Source organism: Pleurodeles waltl, chromosome 7, assembly GCF_031143425.1.
Source record: "Pleurodeles waltl isolate 20211129_DDA chromosome 7, aPleWal1.hap1.20221129, whole genome shotgun sequence".
Lineage (NCBI taxonomy): Eukaryota > Metazoa > Chordata > Amphibia > Caudata > Salamandridae > Pleurodeles > Pleurodeles waltl.
This window is the reverse complement of record NC_090446.1, coordinates 1,338,326,842-1,338,345,593: the sequence shown is the minus strand read 5'-3', so window position 1 is coordinate 1,338,345,593 and position 18,752 is coordinate 1,338,326,842. Positions and strand designations below refer to the sequence as shown.

Below are 18,752 nucleotides of genomic sequence, written 5' to 3'. Positions count from 1 at the left end.
TGCGTGTTATCCAGCCAGAGCATGCTGACATCCTCAAAATATTCTGTATTGGACTCTATGCCCGGTTGCTCCAAAGCAGAATAAAGGGAAGCATAGACCCCAGTCAGCACCTGCCTGTCCTCGTCATCACCCGCCGACGGTCGCCAGCAGAGTCAAATAGTTTCACAATATAATTTGCAGCCCATGGTTGACGCAGCATTTATGCCAGCGTTCTACCAGTCCGCTCGCCCTCTCCATACCGTCTCACTTTAGCCTCTCTACCCAGAAAGCAGAGCTCACGAAGCGCTGCCTCCTCATACTCCGACAGCCTCTCCCGGAAATCAGCCAGGAGGGCATTAGACATGCCGGCGTATAGTCGTTTCTCCAACGCAATTACCTGGGCCTCCAGATCAGCCAGTTCCCAGTGTATCGCCCTGAGCACGCCATGTTGTTTAGCTAAACAAATCCCCCGGATCACCACCTTGAATGCCTCCCACAGGGTGCCAGACGACGAAACTGAGCCCTTATTAACCGCAAAGTACTCCTTTATAGCCGCTCGCACCTTCTCTCTAAAGACTGGATCTTTCAATGCATTACGCAGTAGTCTCCACAAAAAATCATGGCGCGTGCCCCCAGGAATCCCCAGCTTTAGAAGAACCGGAGAATGGTCCGACAAGGTTTGAGGCATGTGTTCAATAGTCTCCGTCCAGAGCTCCACGTCTCTGGTACCAAGCCATCTATCAATCTGTGACCAGCTGTTATGGACTGTGTTAACGCATGTTCCCTCTCAATCAGCGCCATGTTTTACCCTCCATAAATCTACCCCAGCACCCTCCGTCATGATTCGAGCAAGCAGCCCGTGGCCGCCACATGCTGAGGTCGCGCCCTACTCTCACGATCCGCCACTGCATCCAGAACCACATTGAAGTCACCAACCCACAATATTGCCCACAGCCCCAAGGAGCACATCAAGCGCCACACCCCCTCAAAGAACTGCGGGCCATCCACATTGGGACCGTATACGGACACCAGACGGAACGGTCTGTCATGCAGTGTACCATGCAGAAGGACATAACGACCTTGTGGGTCTATAACCACTTTCTCAGTACTCCATTGCAGTCCCCTTCTAATCAAAATGGTAACCCCTCGCACATAGCTCGAATACACAGCCAGAAGACACTCCCCAATCCAGCCAGCCCTTACCCTGTGTTTCGTGGCAGCAGTCAGGTGAATTTCTTGAAGCATACAAACATCTACCGCATGACGCTGCAGAGATCAATTGCATCTTTTGCCCATCGTTCAGCCCCCGAACATTCCAGGTCATACAGTTCCCATATGTCACCTCCCTAGGAGCTATCATAGCAAATGCCTCGGCTGCACCACAGCCATTTCACACCTAGTCACAATGTGAAACAGCGTCAAGGACAGGGAAATACAGAGATACAAAGGTAAAGAGAAAGCAAAGAGTGCAATAATCAACAAGACAACAACCACCCCCTGCCCACGCTGATCCCCCAATTGAGCCAGCCCTACAAATTCCCCCGCACCCAGACACATGTCCCACAACATATCAACAAGCAACTTGATTGGACTCATCCAGTGGGTCGTCAGTGTGGCCGTCTATTATCCACCCTGATTTGGATGGGTGGGTAGGAGCCCTCACGGCACCAGTTATACAACGAGACAGGCTTCACTGAGGACCGAGGCTCAATAGAGGCCCAACAGGCCCCAAATTGCAGTTCAGGGCCACAGGCGTCTTCCAACAACAAATTGCTTTCAGTCATTATCACTAAGAGTGTGGCCACCTCAGCCAGCACCCTGCGAGCTGTCCGGGGTCGCCTTTTTAGGACAGTTTTGGCATAGTTGATTGCCAGTTTCAGGTCAGTAAAAAAGTGTAGCTTGCCCTTGTGCTGTACCCGCAATTTGGCCGGATAAATGAGGGAATATTTGGCATCCGTCTGGCTCAAAGTGCGTTTGGCTGGGAGGAACACCCTGCGAGCCACCTGCACCCTCGGGGTGTAGTCTGAGAAGATGTTGAGCTCATTGTTGTTATAAATCACGGGACGGCGCTCTCTAGCTAGCTGAAGTATTGTGTCGCTATCCCTATAGTTCAATAGGCGCACGATGACTGGACGCACCGGCTTCCCAGGCTGTGGTCTTGGCCCAAGCTACCTGTGGGCCCGCTCCACCACCAGCACCTGGGAGAGTTCACCAGGAAAGAGCGCAGACAACATAGGCGGTCATTCTGACCGCGGTGGGCGGCGGTAGCCGCCCGCCATGCGATCACCGCCATTTGGCTGCTCCGCGGTCAAAAGACCTCGGCGGCCATTCTGGCTTTCCCGCTGGGCCGGCGGGCGCCCGCCGGCCCAGCGGGAAAGGCCCTGCAACATAGAAGCCGGCTCCGAATGGAGCCGACGGTGTTGCAGGGGTGCGACGGGTGCAGTTGCACCCGTCGCGATTTTCACTGTCTGCTAAGCAGACAGTGAAAATCATGCTGGGGCCCTGTTAGGGGGCCCCACAACACCCGTTCCCGCCATCCTGTTCCTGGTGGTAAAAACCGCCAGAAACAGGGTGGCGGGAAGGGGGTCGGAATCAGCGCCGCCATGGAGATTCAGCCCAGACAGGGGAAATCCGTCGGGAAACCGCCAGATCCCCTTTTCTGACCGCGGCTTTACCGCCGCGGTCAGAATGGGCAGGGAAGCACCGCCAGCCTGTTGGCGGTGCTTCCGTGGTCCTCCACCCTGGCGGTCGATGACCGCCAGGGTTGGAATGACCCCCATAGTCTCCACATAGTCCTCCATGCGCCCCATGGCTGTTGATTCCGGTAGACCCAAAATACAGATATTATTGCGGTGGGAGCGGGCTTCAAGGTCCTCGTTCTTGCTCCGGATTACCTCTAACACGTGTTCCATTTGCAGTAGCTTCTCCCCGTCTCCATGTCGACCGTCAGAGGTACGAGATTCCAACTGCTCAAGGCGAGCATCATGGCCATCCACCCTTTCTTTTAAACGATCCATTTGTTCGGTCAAGTGATCTAACTTGGCATCAATCCTGGCCAATCTGTGCTTAAGGTCCAAAAACATAGTCTTCACTGAGGTCAACAGAGTGTCTTCTTGCAGCAGATCATCCGCTGACCTGCCAGCTTGACTGCATTTCTTTTTTCCCCTCAAACGTGAGCTTGGGTTTCTTCTGGGCCAACTTCCCCATCCTATAAAGAACTCGCCCCAGAAAGGGGGATGGGGAGGCGCGTCGTCCAAAAAATGCTGTTGAAGGTCCCAAACGTGCGCTAATCACTGCCCCACTGCGGCCAGCAGCTCGAACGGGGGGGCGTCCAACCCCCCCATGCACCCACAGGCGAGTATCTGCACACAGCAGCACCCCTTGTCAACAAACCCCCAGATGTCGCTGGCCCGCTCTGTCAACAAAGGGGTCAGAAGTCAAAGGAAGAAAAAAGGGGGGGGGGGGGGTCGCTCGTCCGTCGCCTACCTCCCCCCCTCTCCAAATAGCCACAATACAAGTAAGTGTTCTCCGGGAACTGGAACAATCCTGTGGCTCCCCCGCCAGATAGGTCGCTCCCACTTTGAGGACTGGGGGGCACTCAACGCAATGGTCCCAGGCCCACCGCCCGCCGCGGGGCAGGTAGCACACACCGCTCCAGGGCCAACACTCAAGCCCCCAGTGCACTGGTTCACTCACCTGCGGGGCCCGCGGCCCGACTGTCATGCCAAACAGGCCCCGCAGACATCTAATGCCAGAGTCTCTAGCGCGGTTTAAAGCACTCAGCCGCAGAGCCTCCAGTCACCTAATGCCGGAGTCTCTAGTGGGGCTTAAAGCACTCAGCCGCAGAGCCTCCAGTCATCCTCGGGGGGGCTGCCTCCGCAACTCGCCTCCGAGCACCCCCATCTAACACCAAGGCGCGCCAAACCGCAGCCCACACCAGCCGTGCACAGCGGCGGGCGCCGCATCCAGGCCCCGAGCACAGACCTCCAGCTGCTGGCACACACACACGCAGGGCCCGCGGCCCTAGCGCCACCACCGATTCAGCCCTGCAGGTATCTAATGCCAGAGGCTCGGGCGGCGAAAGGGCATACAGCCTCAGTGCCTCCAATCTCTGTCCTCAGAGGGAGGGGGCATCTCCAATCTTCACTCCGCCCATTATCCCCCCTTGTCCTCCAACAGGATGAGCTCTGCAGTGGCCCACACGAGGCGTGCACAGGGCCAGGCAACACACTCACGGGCTTCTACCGCCGGGCCAGCTCCATTTCTTTGGTTTGTGGCTCCCTAGGGCTTCTCGACATGAAGCAAGTGTAGAATAACATCTCGGGTAGCCGATCCGTCAGGCTTTTGGACGGATTTATGCCCCTGCCCTGCAGAGCCTCACGACGTGACGGACATCTTGCAGGGTGGCCAGGCCATGGCCCGTTAATTGCAACTTTATGAGATTGTTTGCACCTCCATAATGTAGCAGCACCAGATTTCTAAAAGGATGGAAATTTATATTTTCTGTACAGTGCCTACCATTTCTTCCATTAGCAAGCGACTAGAAAATGCCTGTGTACTTCAAGAAATAAAAAATCAAAGTCCCTGTAACTCAACAGGCTGCTGTCTTTGGAAAATTACCAGAAGGAACCCTGATAGGTGTACATGATTTAATCACTGCACATTTCTCCATCCTGTGTAAGAAGAAATCAGCAGTAGTAAACCTCAATGCCAAGGGTGGAGAGTGGGTAGATAAAGTATGAGTTGCATCAAAAGTGTGTGAATGCCCTACAGCCAGAAAATGACATTTGAAAAGCAACCATCCTAAACCACTTCTAGAGCATTAGATAATGGATTCATATCCCTGGTATGTAAAATGAGTATAGAAGTGGGATCCAACCACCTCGTTCTGTTCCAGCTACAAGTTGATGTTGTCCAAATTTAGTAGCTGCTGTGAGACCAAAGATGACCTTTGCCTGACAGCCAGTCATCCAGAGGTGAGCAGACATCACCTAAAGTCTGTACCATGTTCAGAAGAAGCTGTGGATCTGCCCAGTGCCTAGACGTCTGCCTGCTCAGAGAGGGAAGAACGGTGCCTGCCTATGAAGGAGGAGAACCTCAGCCACGTACCCAGTGGGAGGAACAACCAGAAGAGGCTGACATGAGAAGGGGTGTGTGCTTGGTGCCGCCCCAAAATGAGAGGGAACCTTCCCAACCTCCCTGCGTGGTTCATTTGGCCAGGTTCATGATTCAACATAAACTTTCATTGTGAGTGTGCCATCCGGTGTCTTCGCCATGAGCTGAGGGGTGTGCCTACTGCCTTCAATCAATTGTGTGCCCAGACTTCATCACCAATGCATCCAGGGACTTCCTCGATGGCCTAGAGGCCACAATTACCAAGGAAGGATGACTGCTGATCTCATCTTGCTGGCCAGCAACTCCACCATGATCTGAGCACTCTGTTTGTTGCAACTACAATATGGTACTCGGAAGTTTCATGGCTGCTATTTGATTTTTTGGATATCAGTAAAGAAAGTCGAGATTGTCTGGTAAACACAAAGTCAAGTATTAGGTTACCTCACTCTTTAAATCTCATCAGGAGCAAACGAATAACAACTGTAACATGTCTTGAAAAAATAATACTACTCCCATGATTTTTGTATTAGACATAAACAAAAATCCCCACCCACAGAATGCCCCTCACTGTCCATAACCTCACTGACAAGCTCCATTCCTTCCTCATTTCTCATTTCTTTGATACACATGCTCCTACGTCTTCAACAACTTGCCTTCACTTCATTGAAGTGAACTTTACGTTCTTTTAATGAATGAAAACTACTAACATGAAACATTTCACTCCATCCACTCCACTCATTCTGTCACCTGCTTAGCTCCTACAAAAAAAACACACTGAAAAAGAAATAATCTTGGTGGAAAGACAGACAGAGCCGTCTCCATAGGTCTTTCACCATGTAACCACAAGTCTGTCGTCCTTCCCATGTACACATTATCTGACAGATATTTAAAATGAATTTAATGCAATATAAAACATCTAGTAACTTTGATCCAGACATCCCAGCCTTTCTGTCAAGCAGGGTAATAGTCACCTGTGTGTCTTTAACAATGTTCACAAAATCACAGTTCTATGACAAGGGAGGCTTCTGTTATGCTGCTCAAAGCTTACTCAACAGATTGGCAGCTGCTCCTTCAATGGGTTGAAATAAAAATCCCTTAAAGACTGAGTCGCCTGACCAGCCTGCTGCCTTCATAATGTCCTCTAAACATGTATCTACATAGGAGCTTGTCTCATCATTGCTAGAATTAATAATATCTTCCTGGGTGCTTCGGCCCCTGTCCACGTTGTTCATTTACCCACCTGGATATGTACCGTATGTTGTGGAGCTGCCCATTCCAATTTGACTTCTGTGACGATATTCTCTGGGCTCTTGCACTGACGTTTTGGAAGGGATGTACCCTGGGACTATTCAAACAACACTAACATGACAGCGCAGCCTCCTGCTTTCCCAATTTAGGACTCTTCCTGGCCAACAGGTCAATCGCTACACGATAGAAAGCAGCCACCGCCCCCTTGCCTGCATCTTAGCTTACTGCAGTGTTGAGTTGGGCCCAAGCGGAAAGTAAAGCCCTTGATCGGGAAGAAGTGAAAGGTCTTCTTAAACATCCAATCACTGAAGACTGGGATGGGTTCTGAACAACTCTGGAGGGAAAAATCCAGAGTCCACTTCCTACTCCTTGAACAAAGGCTAGATAGCATACACAAGTTGGCCCCTTGTTTGGGGAAGCCTTGTTGCACGGATCCCCCCACAGGTATCCCTGATAGTGGTTTGTTCTGCACCCCTAAACGGTGTGTTCTAGAAGAATTCCCTCCTGCAGAGTAGGCAAGGCGAACACGCTAGCCACCCCTTACTTGAGGTTTGTGAGGCGATCCCTGTAGGAAGCTGCCTCTTTATATAGTTTATCAAAAAGAGGTATCCTGTGTAAAGAGTCCAGGTATCCCTTATAGGTTGACAGAGGCTTGCTCTAGCAATCCCAAGGTGCTCTCTCTAGGGCAGTGTGATCAAGGCTTATCAGAGAGTGGTTTTAGACATTCTTTGCACACACAGAGTCAATAAATGATCCACACACTGAATAAGGAGATCCACACCAATTAAAAAAAATAACAAGTATTTTTATATATATTTTGAAACCAAGAACTTTGTAAACAGGTAAATACTTTTTATGAATAGACTTTTTACAGTTTTAACGATGTTAGCCAACAGTGCGTTTGTGTGTGTAATGGTTTCCTAAGGGAGAAAACATTCACTGCATTAGTATACTTGTGATGCGCTTCCGTGGGACACCATTTGGTCATGAGCTGGTAGGGGAACAAGAACCAAAGTTCCACCAGCAGATCAGTCATATCTGCCTTAGTGAGTCTGGGTGCAGAGGTGCTGGATGAGTTGGTAGCCTTGCGAACTACAAGGTAGAAAGAAAAGGGGCCACCTCGAAATAGGTTGCAGAGGGAAGCAAGTTCGGAGGCTTCCAGCGGGCAAGCAGTTGATTTCCCTAGGCCCGGGCCAGGCGTCTCGGGTGCAGTGTGTTTGTCGTCGGTCAGGACCTGCAAGGGGGACAAAAGCAGGACTGCTGGGCCACTCTCAAACTTGGCCTCTGTGGTTCCGATGTCCCTCGTCGGCTGTTTGTCGATGAAGTCGTTGGAACCCAGACTGGACTTTCAACAAGCTTTGATTACCGCAACTATCCGGCACCTCAAGTATTGGTAGAGACGGGCTCATGGAGATTATGGCATCTTCAGACTTGGCAGAAAGATGGATCAGACCTCTGGGAGAGTGCTGACCTTCTCCTGGGCAGCTACTGCTAGGTGGACACCAGCTTCTTTAAATTCGATGTTACGATCGGTGCCTGCAGGCTGTAGGTGAGTTGCTCCTCTACTCCAAGGGAGATGCTGGCTGCTTGGCAAAGTGCTAGTAACCCTCCTGGGCTTGTCTGATGGGGCATGTCTGAAATGGACCACCTCAACAGTTTGGACGTTTCACCTTTCATTTGCATTAGCCATGTTAGAGGCCTGTGGTCAGTTTGAACAAGTAAGTGAGTACCAAACAAGTATGGTCTCACCTTCTGCAGGGCCCAAACCACACCAAAGGCTTCCCTCTCAATGGCACTCCAATGCCCCAGTCTGGGTAGTAACCTTCTAATGAAAGTAACAGACTGTTCGTGGCCATCATCATTGGTGTGGGATAGGACTGCTCCTATCCCATGATTACAGGCATCAGTCTTTACTATGAACTGCTTAGAATAATCTGGAACTTTTAGAATGGGTGCTGAGCACATTGTTTTTTTCACGGTGTCAAAAGCCTTTTGACAGCTCACTGTCGAGTTGACCTTCTTTAGCATTTTCTTGGTAGTCCATTCTGTGTTTGGTGCCACAATGGTTCCATTCCCCTTCAAAAACCTCCTGTAGTATCCAGTCAAACCAAAGAATGTTCTGATTTGAGTCTGGGTGGTTGGAGATACCCATCTCACAATAATCTGGATCTTGGATTGTAAGGATTGAACTTGGCCTCCACCTACAAGGTGGCCCATGTATACAACCGGGCCCTGCCCAATCTGGCACGTGCTTGCCTTGATAGTGAGGCTTGCACTCTGTAGAATCTCCATGTTCTTGCCAAGGTGGATCAAGTGATCCTTCCAATGGGAGCTATAGACAGCAGTATCATCAAGATATACTGCACTAAAATACTTAAACCTAGCCAAGACTTTGTTCCCCAAACGTTTTCAAGGGCGCAGGGACATTCTTCATCCCAAAGTGACCTGATTTTTCTGTTTTAATCTTTTTATTAGTTTTGTAGTTATACAGTACAATTATGCCGTAGGATACATGTACTATATTCAGTAGGAGCAGAGCAACATATCTTATAGCTCAAATAACACATTGTTACAGGTACATTATGTTGACGATACTTTGATGTACACATTTAGGTTAACAACAGTAACTCTGTTCTGTATGGTAACCTTTGGATCCTAAGTCCAATGAGGTCACATTTTTAAAGTTTTCATCGTAATATGGTAGACGTTTTCACTCTATGGCAGCTCCTACGATACAATAATCTGATTCTGTGTGTCAAGATAAGGCAACATGCCATTGAAAATAGTGCTTGTCATACTGGCAGATCCATTCACTTTAATGAACTTATAACCATAATAAAATATTAACACAACATAATCGACCCAGCTTCATAACGACCCTCAACCGAAACCAAAGTGAACTAATAATGTGCATCTGGGGTCAAGAAAGCTGATTTCTCTTTTGCTTCTGGGGTCAAACCAATGTGCCAGTATACTGATGTCAAATCAAAGGCACTGTGAAATTTGGCTGCCCCCATCCTGTTAATTAATTTATCAGCTATCAGATAGGGTGTGCATCTGTCTTGGTGATAGCATTGAGACCTCTATAGTACACACAAAACCTCAGCTGTGGTTTACCATCCTTGGAATGGGGCTTGGGGACTGAGACCACTGGGCTAGCAGTGGGACTTTGAGAGGGCTCAATCACCCCTAACTCCAGTATCTTGCTGACTTCTGCTTTGATGCTTTCCTTAATTTGGTCAGATTGTTTGTGTATTTTGATTTTTACAGGTGGGCTGTCTCCAGTTTCCACATCATGGGTACACCAGGATGCCTGAGCAGAGGTTAGGGAAAAGAGCCCAGCATACTGGCTCAGAACTTGTCTGCAATCAACTGGCTGTTGGCCATAGGGTGTGTCCGAGAAGACAATTCCTTCATCTGTCCAATCTTTAGGACTGTGGGAGAGGTCAGGGATAGGCTCACTCTCTTCTTCCTGATAGAAAGAAGAGGTGGTGCTGGTGGTCATCAGTGACCACCACCATGGCCACATCAGCACTGTCACAGTAAGCCTTCGGGGTTTACATGGATTACCCTGTGAGGGCTGTGCAAGTGCCTAGATCAACCAAGTAGGTGATATTACCTTTCCTCTCAACGATAGGTAGGGCCACTCCATTTGTCCTGGAGGGCCCTTGGTGCTACAGGCTCCAACACCCATGCCTTCTACCCTGGTTGGAACTCCAACAGTTTTTTTAAAACCAAACTTTATTGTCATTTATATATTCAGGCATATCAAGGTACTTCAGTAGATATCCAGCAGTAGGGTGTGTGGCGATTACACATATTTCTAGGATCTTCATCGTACAATGGGTTACTGCTATTTATCATGTAGCTAATGCAATTCTGATAATTCCAAACATTCCCCTTCCCACCCTCCCCTCTAACAGTTATCTGCCATTCTGGACGTTGATGGACAAAGTGTGAGGTATCTATCCTTACAAATGTTATTCAGTGGGATTGATTGTGAATGGGCTATTAGTTTCGGCTGGAGTAGTCATCATTCTAGGGCTGAAACTATTGAACTGTCTCACCTGTGTGAGGATGTGGGGGCAGGTATCTTGGTAAGAGAGGAGAGGTAGGGGTTAGAGTCTCTGGCGGAGGTGCATGCTAGCCCTGTGATCATTTGGTTCTGACAGTGTTCGCCCTCATCTTTACTGTCTCCCCCCTGGAATGCCTCCAGCAAGGCGTCCCGTTCCATTGAGATCGGCCTCCGATGTATTCCTCTATATTCCTCATGCCGAAATGCTGCGCTTTCCTCTCGCCCCCAATGTGTCACCTACTCATGCCAGTGGGCAACTGGGGGGACCCACTGAGATTTCCAGCATCTAGTCAGTAGTCGCTTTGCCAACAGTAAAGCTAGGTCGGCAAAGCGTGAGGTCACTTTAGAGCTTTAGGGTCTAGGGTATAAGCCTAATATGCACTGTGCTAGTGTGCACCATTGGTCATTGCTCATCAGTTCTGATAATGTGCCCCAATGCTTTACCAGTATTCCATAACTGCAGGGAAAGACCATAGCATGTGTGCAAGATCCACTTAGGAAGTGTGACATCGGGGGCAGCACGATGATGCTATAGGGAACATAGCATTGAGTTTAAATGGTGTAAGGTATGCTCGATGGAATATTGAGAATTGTATACATTTAAATCAGGAGTTACAAGATATCTTTTTAGAGTATTGTAAAAGAAACATCCTTTCTTCCTTAGTGAGCTCCCTATTGAGATCAGTTTCCCATTTAGTTTTAAGCGACTATAGTGCTATGAGTCCTCTGTAGGTGTTCTTGGCAACCCGTAGGCTCACACAAAGTCTGAGTGAGGCATTAATATGCTATCCTCAAATAAGTCACACAGAGAATGCACCCCCTCCTGCTGCCAATCATGCAGCTTATTGTCCGTCAGAGTACTAGAGAGAGTGGGGAGTCCACACAGTGGTACATTTGTGGCATTGGATGTCGGGGAAGCTGTGTATTGTAAGGCACCCGTCCAGAAAGCCAGGGCTATGCACAATAATAGTGTAGTTCCTGCCGGTGGCAGGGGGGTCTGGGCACAATAATCTTTGTAGCAGACCCTGGCGTAACATTGAGATGGTGTAGTTAATGTGCTGTAAGTTATGGCTGGCTGTTAGAAATGGGGTCTTTGGTTGGCAGTCAAGTTACCCCCTGTCCAAGCAAGGACCCTCTCTCTAGTCAGGGTAAGTCAGACCCAATCTGAATTATCCTGTGCCCACCCTCTGGTAGCTTGGCACTCAGCAGTCAGCCATAACTTGGAAGGCAATGTGTAAAGTATTTGTGCAATAAATCATGCAATAACACAGTGTAAACACCATATAGAATATCTATCTGAGTAGATTAAGGTAAGAACGATCAAGATTTGATAAACACAAGTTGAAATTTCACTTCTGTAATGATAAATAGAGTCTGATAGTTACTAAAAACAACAATGGTCTCTTGCAAAGTACCTGGTTTACGTCTAAATTATCTACACGGGACCGCAGAGGAGGAGATGCATGGAAAACGCGGGGGTGCGGCAGTTTCTCTGGGCGCACACAGACGATGCTTCGTTGCTTTTCCACACAGCAAGTTCTTTGCATCAATTTTTGGCATGCAGACTTGGATCCTCTTCAGGTTGCTGGGTAATTGGACACTCGGGGATGAAGCAGAGAAATCCTGGGCATGCAGGACAGAGTCACAGGAGCTGTGTCGAACTGGCAGGTTCTGCGTTGATTCCTCTCGCAGGAAGTCGGGCTGCGTCGTTCTGGCTCAGGGATGCATCGATCCAGTGGCCCGTGCGTCGAAGTTCTGGTCACAATGCTGGCGCTGTGTCGATCTCCACTCAGGGAGTCTGGCTGTGTTGTTCTGGTTCCACGTTGCAGAGATTTTCTCACTGCAGGGCAGGCTGTGTGTTGATTCCGGCAGGCTGTGCGTCAATTTTTGCCACACAAGAAGTTCTTTGTAGAGATGAAGTCTTTTTGGCCCTGAGACTTCAGGAAACCGAAGGCAAGCTCAATCCAAGCCCTTGCAGAGCACCTCTCAACAGAGCCAGAGGGCAGCAAGGCAGTAGGGCAACAGCAAGGCAGCAGTCCATTTACAGCAAATCAGTCCGGTGAGTCCTTTGGGCAGCCAGGCAGCTTCTCTTAGCAGGTTCGGGTTCAGAGTTCCTTTCCCAGTAGGTACCTTGTCAAGAAGTGTCTGATTTGGTATGGTCAGAGATCCAGTTTAAATACCCAAATGTGCATTTGAAGTGGGGCAGATTTCAAAGAGTGGCTTAGAAGTGCACAAGGTCCCCTTTCAGTTCCATCCTGTCTGCCAGTATCCCAGTAGGGGAATTGGCAGTCCATTGAGTGAGGGCAGGCCACTGTCCTTTGACATGTAAGTGTCAGTCCCTCCACCCTCCCAGCCCAGGAAGACCCATTTAGTATGCAGATGTGTGCAGGTGTGACGGAGCATCCTGTGTTTGGGGTTGTCTGGGTGAAATGCACAAGGGAGCTGTCAACTAACCCAGCCAGACGTGGATTGTAAGGCACAGAAGGATTTAAAGGCAGAGAAATGCTCACTTCCTAAAAGTGTCATTTCTAAAATAGTATTATTAAATCCAACTTCACCAATCAGCAGGATTTTGTATTACCAATCTGGCCATACTAAATATGACCCTGTTACACTTTTCAGATCAGAATCTACCACTCAAACAGTATATGAGAGTAGCCCTAATGTTCGCCTATGAACGGAGCAGGCCTCACAGCAGCAAAAAACAAATTTAGGAGTTTTACACTACCAGGACATATAAACTACACAGGTATATGTCCTGCCTTTTAACTTCATAGCACCCTGTCCTATGGGTTACCTAGGGCCTACCTTAGGGGTGACTTATATGTAGAAAACGGGGAGTATAAGGCTTGGCAAGTACTTTTAAATGTCAAGTTGAATTGGCAGTGAAACTGCACACACAGGCCTTGCAATGGCAGGCCTGAGACATGGTTAAGGGGCTAAAAAGTTGTGAAGAAAAGGGGGGAAAATTATAGGGATAGGCGCTAACAGAATATCACCAAAACATTACTTTAACAATAGATAGTAAATACGGTGCTACCGAACGGAGGGTCCTCCCAGCACCTCCAGTGTTTCCCCAATAGGAAAAACCAAACTGATTCAAAAGGCCAGGGCACTCGTATGAAATAAGATAAGAGTCTGTACAGTTAGGTTCTTGGTCTTTGGAAAATCAATATATAATCCAAACAGAGTTAAAGTTCAGTGTCTTTTTTCTTGTGGGAGGTTTTCATACATGTTCATCAGATCAGAAAGATTCCATATGTGGTCATCAGAACAACATCCAACAGCCAACACGTGTTTCGTCTCCAAGAAATTAATCTCATTGACTTCCTCAGGGCAAAATATAAGTAAGGTGTTAACATGAATAGATGGCTTATCCTAATCAAGTAAAACTCTTCAAGATAATGTGCGATCAATAGAGAAAGAGTAGTGGGAATCATGTGACGAGGGCAAAACACTATTATCCCCGAGTCTTCGTGAGGGAGTGCTCATAAGTCAGCACGTATGGATCCAAAATCTTTTACGGTGTGATCTATAAACAAAACAGTTCTTTTGGGTAAATTTTTGTGTTGGGGGTGCTGTGTCTTGCTCCCCGATAATTAAGCTGGCGTGTATGTAGAGAAAAAGGACGTGTAAGCCCTCTGTCTCATCTAGAGGTATAAGGTATAGAAGAGACACAGAGTAAGGTCTCAGGAGTGTGTGTGAAACTCCTCGGTATGACGGGGGAGTGTGTGAAACTCCTCGGCATGACAGGGTAGTGTGTGTGAAACTCCTCGGCATGACGGGGGGGTGTGTGAAACTCCTCGCATGATGGGGGAGTGTGTGTGAAACTCCTCGGCATGACGGGGGAGTGTGTGTGAAACCGAAGACCAAGAACCTAACTGTACAGACTCTTATCTTATTTCATACGAGTGCCCTGGGCTTTTGAATCAGCATGGTTAAGGGGCTACTTATGTGGGTGGCACAATCAGTGCTGCAGGCCCACAAGTAGCATTTAATCTACAGGCCCTGGGCACATGTAGTGCACTTTACTAGGGACTTATAAGTACATTAAATAAGCCAATTGGGTATGAGCTAATGTCACCATGTTTTAAAGGAGAGAGTATATACACTTTGCGCACTTTACCACTGCTAACCATTGCTAGAGTCCTAAAACCAGCAAAAACAGTGTCACAAAGTGGAGGGAGGCAGGCAAAAAGTTGAGGGTGACCACCCTAAGGCTGTCAGGTCTAACACCGGCCAACCAGTATGCCAAATCACTGCAACTGTCCAGCTATGCAATATGCCTTAAAGTCTGGAGCGCCCATGCCCCCTTCATTGTCTGGCAGTTGCAGTTTTGCATGACTAATTTTGCGACGGACGCTACCCCAGATCAGGTCAATTAACATTGAGTTCAGTGTGGGGAACACCAGGTCGGCACTAGTATTGGCAAATTTACTAAATAGTATAGCAGTCGGGAGTACTGCCATTTTTGCCAGGGCCAGGCAGCCCAAAACTGATAGGGGCAGCATGGACGCAAAGCCCACTTGCGATCGAAGTGCCGTAATAGCTTGCATTAGGTTCCCATCCAGTACATCGATCTGTTCACGGTACACCTGGATGCCGAGATAGCGGAAGGAACAAGGTGCCACTATGATTGTCTGGGGTCCAAACTAAACCAAGGGTTCTCTGTAGGTAGCATTAAAGGAAAATGCATATGATTGGTCGATATTGATCATGAAACCAGAGATCACCAAACTTGGACAGCAGCTGGGCCGTATCACACAGGTCTCCCCACAGATCCCTGTAGTAGAGGATCATGTTGTCTGCATAAAGAGATATCAAGTGAATTGTGCAATTATTTAAGACACCCCACCTATAGGCCCCTCAGGGAACATGCTGCACAAGTGGCTTCATCACCAATACAAACAGAAGTGGAACAGTGGGCATCCCTTTTGGATCCCACGATATATCTGGTAATGGGCTGATATACGTAACCCCGTCCTCGTTCTGGCAGTGAGTTCTGTAAATAACAACTGTACCCATTTGACATATTCCATGGGTATTTCAAATGCAGTAATCACTGCGAGCACATAGTACCAGCTGATAGTATTAAATGCTTGCCAAATGTAAAGGGAGAGGCATCAAGCATGGGGGTGGTGCATTTTAGCTGCATCCATTATTTGGAACAGCCTGCATATATTTAAGGAGGTATTATGGCCGGGTACAAAACCAGACTTGTCTGTGTGTAGTAAATGAGGAAGTAGTGGGAGTAGGTGGCATGCCAACACTTTACTAAGGACCTTGTATTCTGTATTTAATATTGAGAGGGGCCTGTATGAGGACATATCATCGTGTGGCCTGCTCGGTTTAAGGAGAGAAGGTACGAGTGGTTCACTAGTTGTTGGGGGAAGTGTCCTTTTTTCCAGGGAGGCATTGTGCAGTCTCTCGAGGTGAGGGAACAGTTACTCAGCATAAGTGAAATACAATTCCACTGGTAGCCGATCAGAGCCCCGTGTTTTGTTATGGACAGGTTCCCTAATCGCCTCACAGATCTCAGTTGTTGAGATAGGGACTTTTAGGATCTTCCTACCAGATGCCAACACTTTGGGCAGTGCCATTTGGTTTAAGAATGATGTTATGACTGCTGGAATGGAGGACGGCAGAGCAGTATATAAATCAGTGTAATAATTTTGGAAGGCAATATTGATCCCAATCAGTACCAAGGTGTGGGGTGTGTATTGAAAGGACACGAGTAGGTGACTGTTCTGGTTTAATCAACCTGGCAAGTAGTGTGCTTGCTTTGTCTGCCTCTGTATGCATTCTTTGAGTATAAGCTCTATAATTTATGACCCTGAGGCATTCGCAGAGCTCAGCATAGCTTACCCGGGGATCGTGTAGCTGGGCTGCATCAGTTGGGTGTTGTGTCGCTGCTTCCTCCAGTGGGCCCAACTTGTTTTCTATTTGTGTAAGTTTCCTCAGTATCTCTCCTTGTGCACTCACCAATATGGCAATGGATGTCCTGTGTATCACTACCTTGAAGGCCTCCCATTCAATCAATGCAGAGGAGGCTGTGCCAGTGTTTTCAGAAAAGTATGTATCGATTGCTGAAGCAATTATCTCTTGGACCACCATGTCTTCTAATAGTGTGGATTGGAAGCCCCAGGTGGAGTTTGGGGTTGGTTACCGGCCCCACGACAGTGTGATTTCTAGTGGGTTATGGCCAGATAATGTCTTACCCAGGTACGTTGCATGAGTGATTTTGGGCTGCAGGCAGGAAGCGCACAGGAATCTCTCTAGGCGGAAGTGTTCATGTGGGGGAGAATAGAACGAATAGTCTCCTGAGTCTGTATTATGGCTATGCCACACATCCGCGAGGTCCCAACCCTCGACCCACTGTCACAGTGCCTTGGCCTGCCGTGCGGGTGCAGCATTTGGTAATTGGGGATGCGAACGGTCTGTATGAATAACCAGCACTGCATTACAATCCACCCAGAACCCATGGAAGATGCGCCCAATTGATAAGATTGCGGATAGGTGGGAGAGGAATATGTCTTCTCCAACCTACTATACCCATTGGCACGGGTGATACGGTGGTGGCTTTGAAACTTTTATGAACCTCTACTTACCACGTTGTTTCTACCTTTTCTTGAGGATGCTTGTGGCGGCCGTCTCCTGGTACCTTTAAAAGGGAGCAAAGACAAGAAGAGAAGATTACCAACTACGGGAACCCTAATGTCAGAAACAGCACCGGAATAAGATGCCTAGCCTAATAGAGATGGAATAATTTTGCTGCAGTATTATCTTGTTTGTTGTGAGACTCTAAATAAACACCAAACTTCACAAACAGACCAAGCCTCCTGAGCCGTATTTCCACCCTTCCCTCCCACACCCGCCCTCTGAGATTAAAGTGGCTTCTTTGTGCTCTCTAATCTGGTCAGGGCACACCAATGATCCCATCTGGAGACTTACCACCCCAGTGGTAACTGGTATGCACTAGAGGAATCCTTTTTGGGACAAGAAGAGTCCTTAAATTGGTGTCCATTGGCTTTGCAATTAAAACACCAAGCCTTTTTGGGAACCCAGTGTTTACCCTGGTACCTACCCTTTGATTGGGAAGTGTCTGTGGGCCCACCCTCCTCAACAGGTTTTTGGGGCCTTTAAATGACTCTTTACCTTTTTCTTTAGACTCACCTGCATCTTTACATTGGCTGGGTTAGCAACCCCTTTCTTTTGGTCACCCCTTCCATGAGACTTTTTGGACACCGCAGTCTTCATCCAATGGTCAGCCTTCTTGCTCAACTTCTGGGAGGTGGGGTCAAACCTAGGCCCACCAGGTATTGATGCAATTCTTCGGAAGTACAGTTACTTAACGAGTGCTCTTGTCATGACCTTAACGCTTCTTACCGCTGTAATCTGCTAGTCTCTGGGCACCACCAGGTTTCTTGCTTGTTCTGGAGTGACCAAGGTAGGGGCGACCCTTTCCAGTAGCCACGGTGCTGCTGATAATGGAACACCAAGCAGGCCGTAACCTCCAAAGGAAAAAAACAAAACTTGGGAAAAACCTCAGATCAAGGAACTCCTGAAAAAAGATAAAAAGAAAAGAAAAAGTAAGGCACAAAAAGTCTGGAACAAAAACTGCAGACAGGGAAGAGCAGGTGAAGTCCAGAATCACAGGATACAGGAGCAAGAAGCACAACCGGAATGGAAGTGTTTGCAGTGCAAGGAACAGAAGACCAACTGTGCTTATGTACTGACAAACAGGAAGAAAATGGAAAAATAGCCGTAGTATAAAAAGTGGGGAGCAAGGCATGCAGGGAAAGAAACACAGACTCCTGGGAAAGAGAAAATATGGACAACAGGTAAGAAAATTTAGGGAGTTAAAAGGTGGGTGCAGCGTGAAACAGAGCCCAAAGAGAAAGTTTCAGGTCGTGCTGCCGCCCAAAAAAACAGGTCACGACCCTAAAAGCAGCCCACGGCAGAAACGTCCATCCGAGACACGGACTGACGATCTGACCGCGGCCTGCAAGTGGGACGCCGCCGGTCTTCATAATGTCACAGCTCTTTCTTAAGTAAATTACAGAGCCCACCATAGTCTTCCACCTTACTTCCTTTTAACCAGCCACCTAGTGTTTTGACTGAAAAACCTACAAAATCAAACTCAAGGTTTTGTGGGCCTCCTTAAACTTAATTATATTCTCCCCACTTGTCACTCTAAAGCCCTCAAACCTTCATAAGGTCATAGGACTCGGCCTCTTCCTCACTCAGTGTCAGGTGTCTATCCCTGCACTTGCCTGAGAAAAGCTCCCAAAGTAGAGAGCCCTAATACTTTTGGTTGAGCTTTCTCATTTTACAA

The 18,752-nt window shown here is 48.2% G+C and overlaps 1 long non-coding RNA gene across 1 annotated transcript in view; it reads left to right on the top strand.

The window, feature by feature from the left end:
- LOC138247396 (uncharacterized) overlaps window positions 1–17,245 on the top strand; it is a 42,564-nt gene extending 25,319 nt beyond the window's left edge. Inside the window, exon 2 of the long non-coding RNA XR_011194487.1 lies at window positions 17,051–17,245. This is a non-coding gene — a long non-coding RNA (uncharacterized lncRNA). The remainder of the gene's footprint in view (window positions 1–17,050) is intronic.
- Window positions 17,246–18,752: the final 1,507 nt, after the last annotated feature.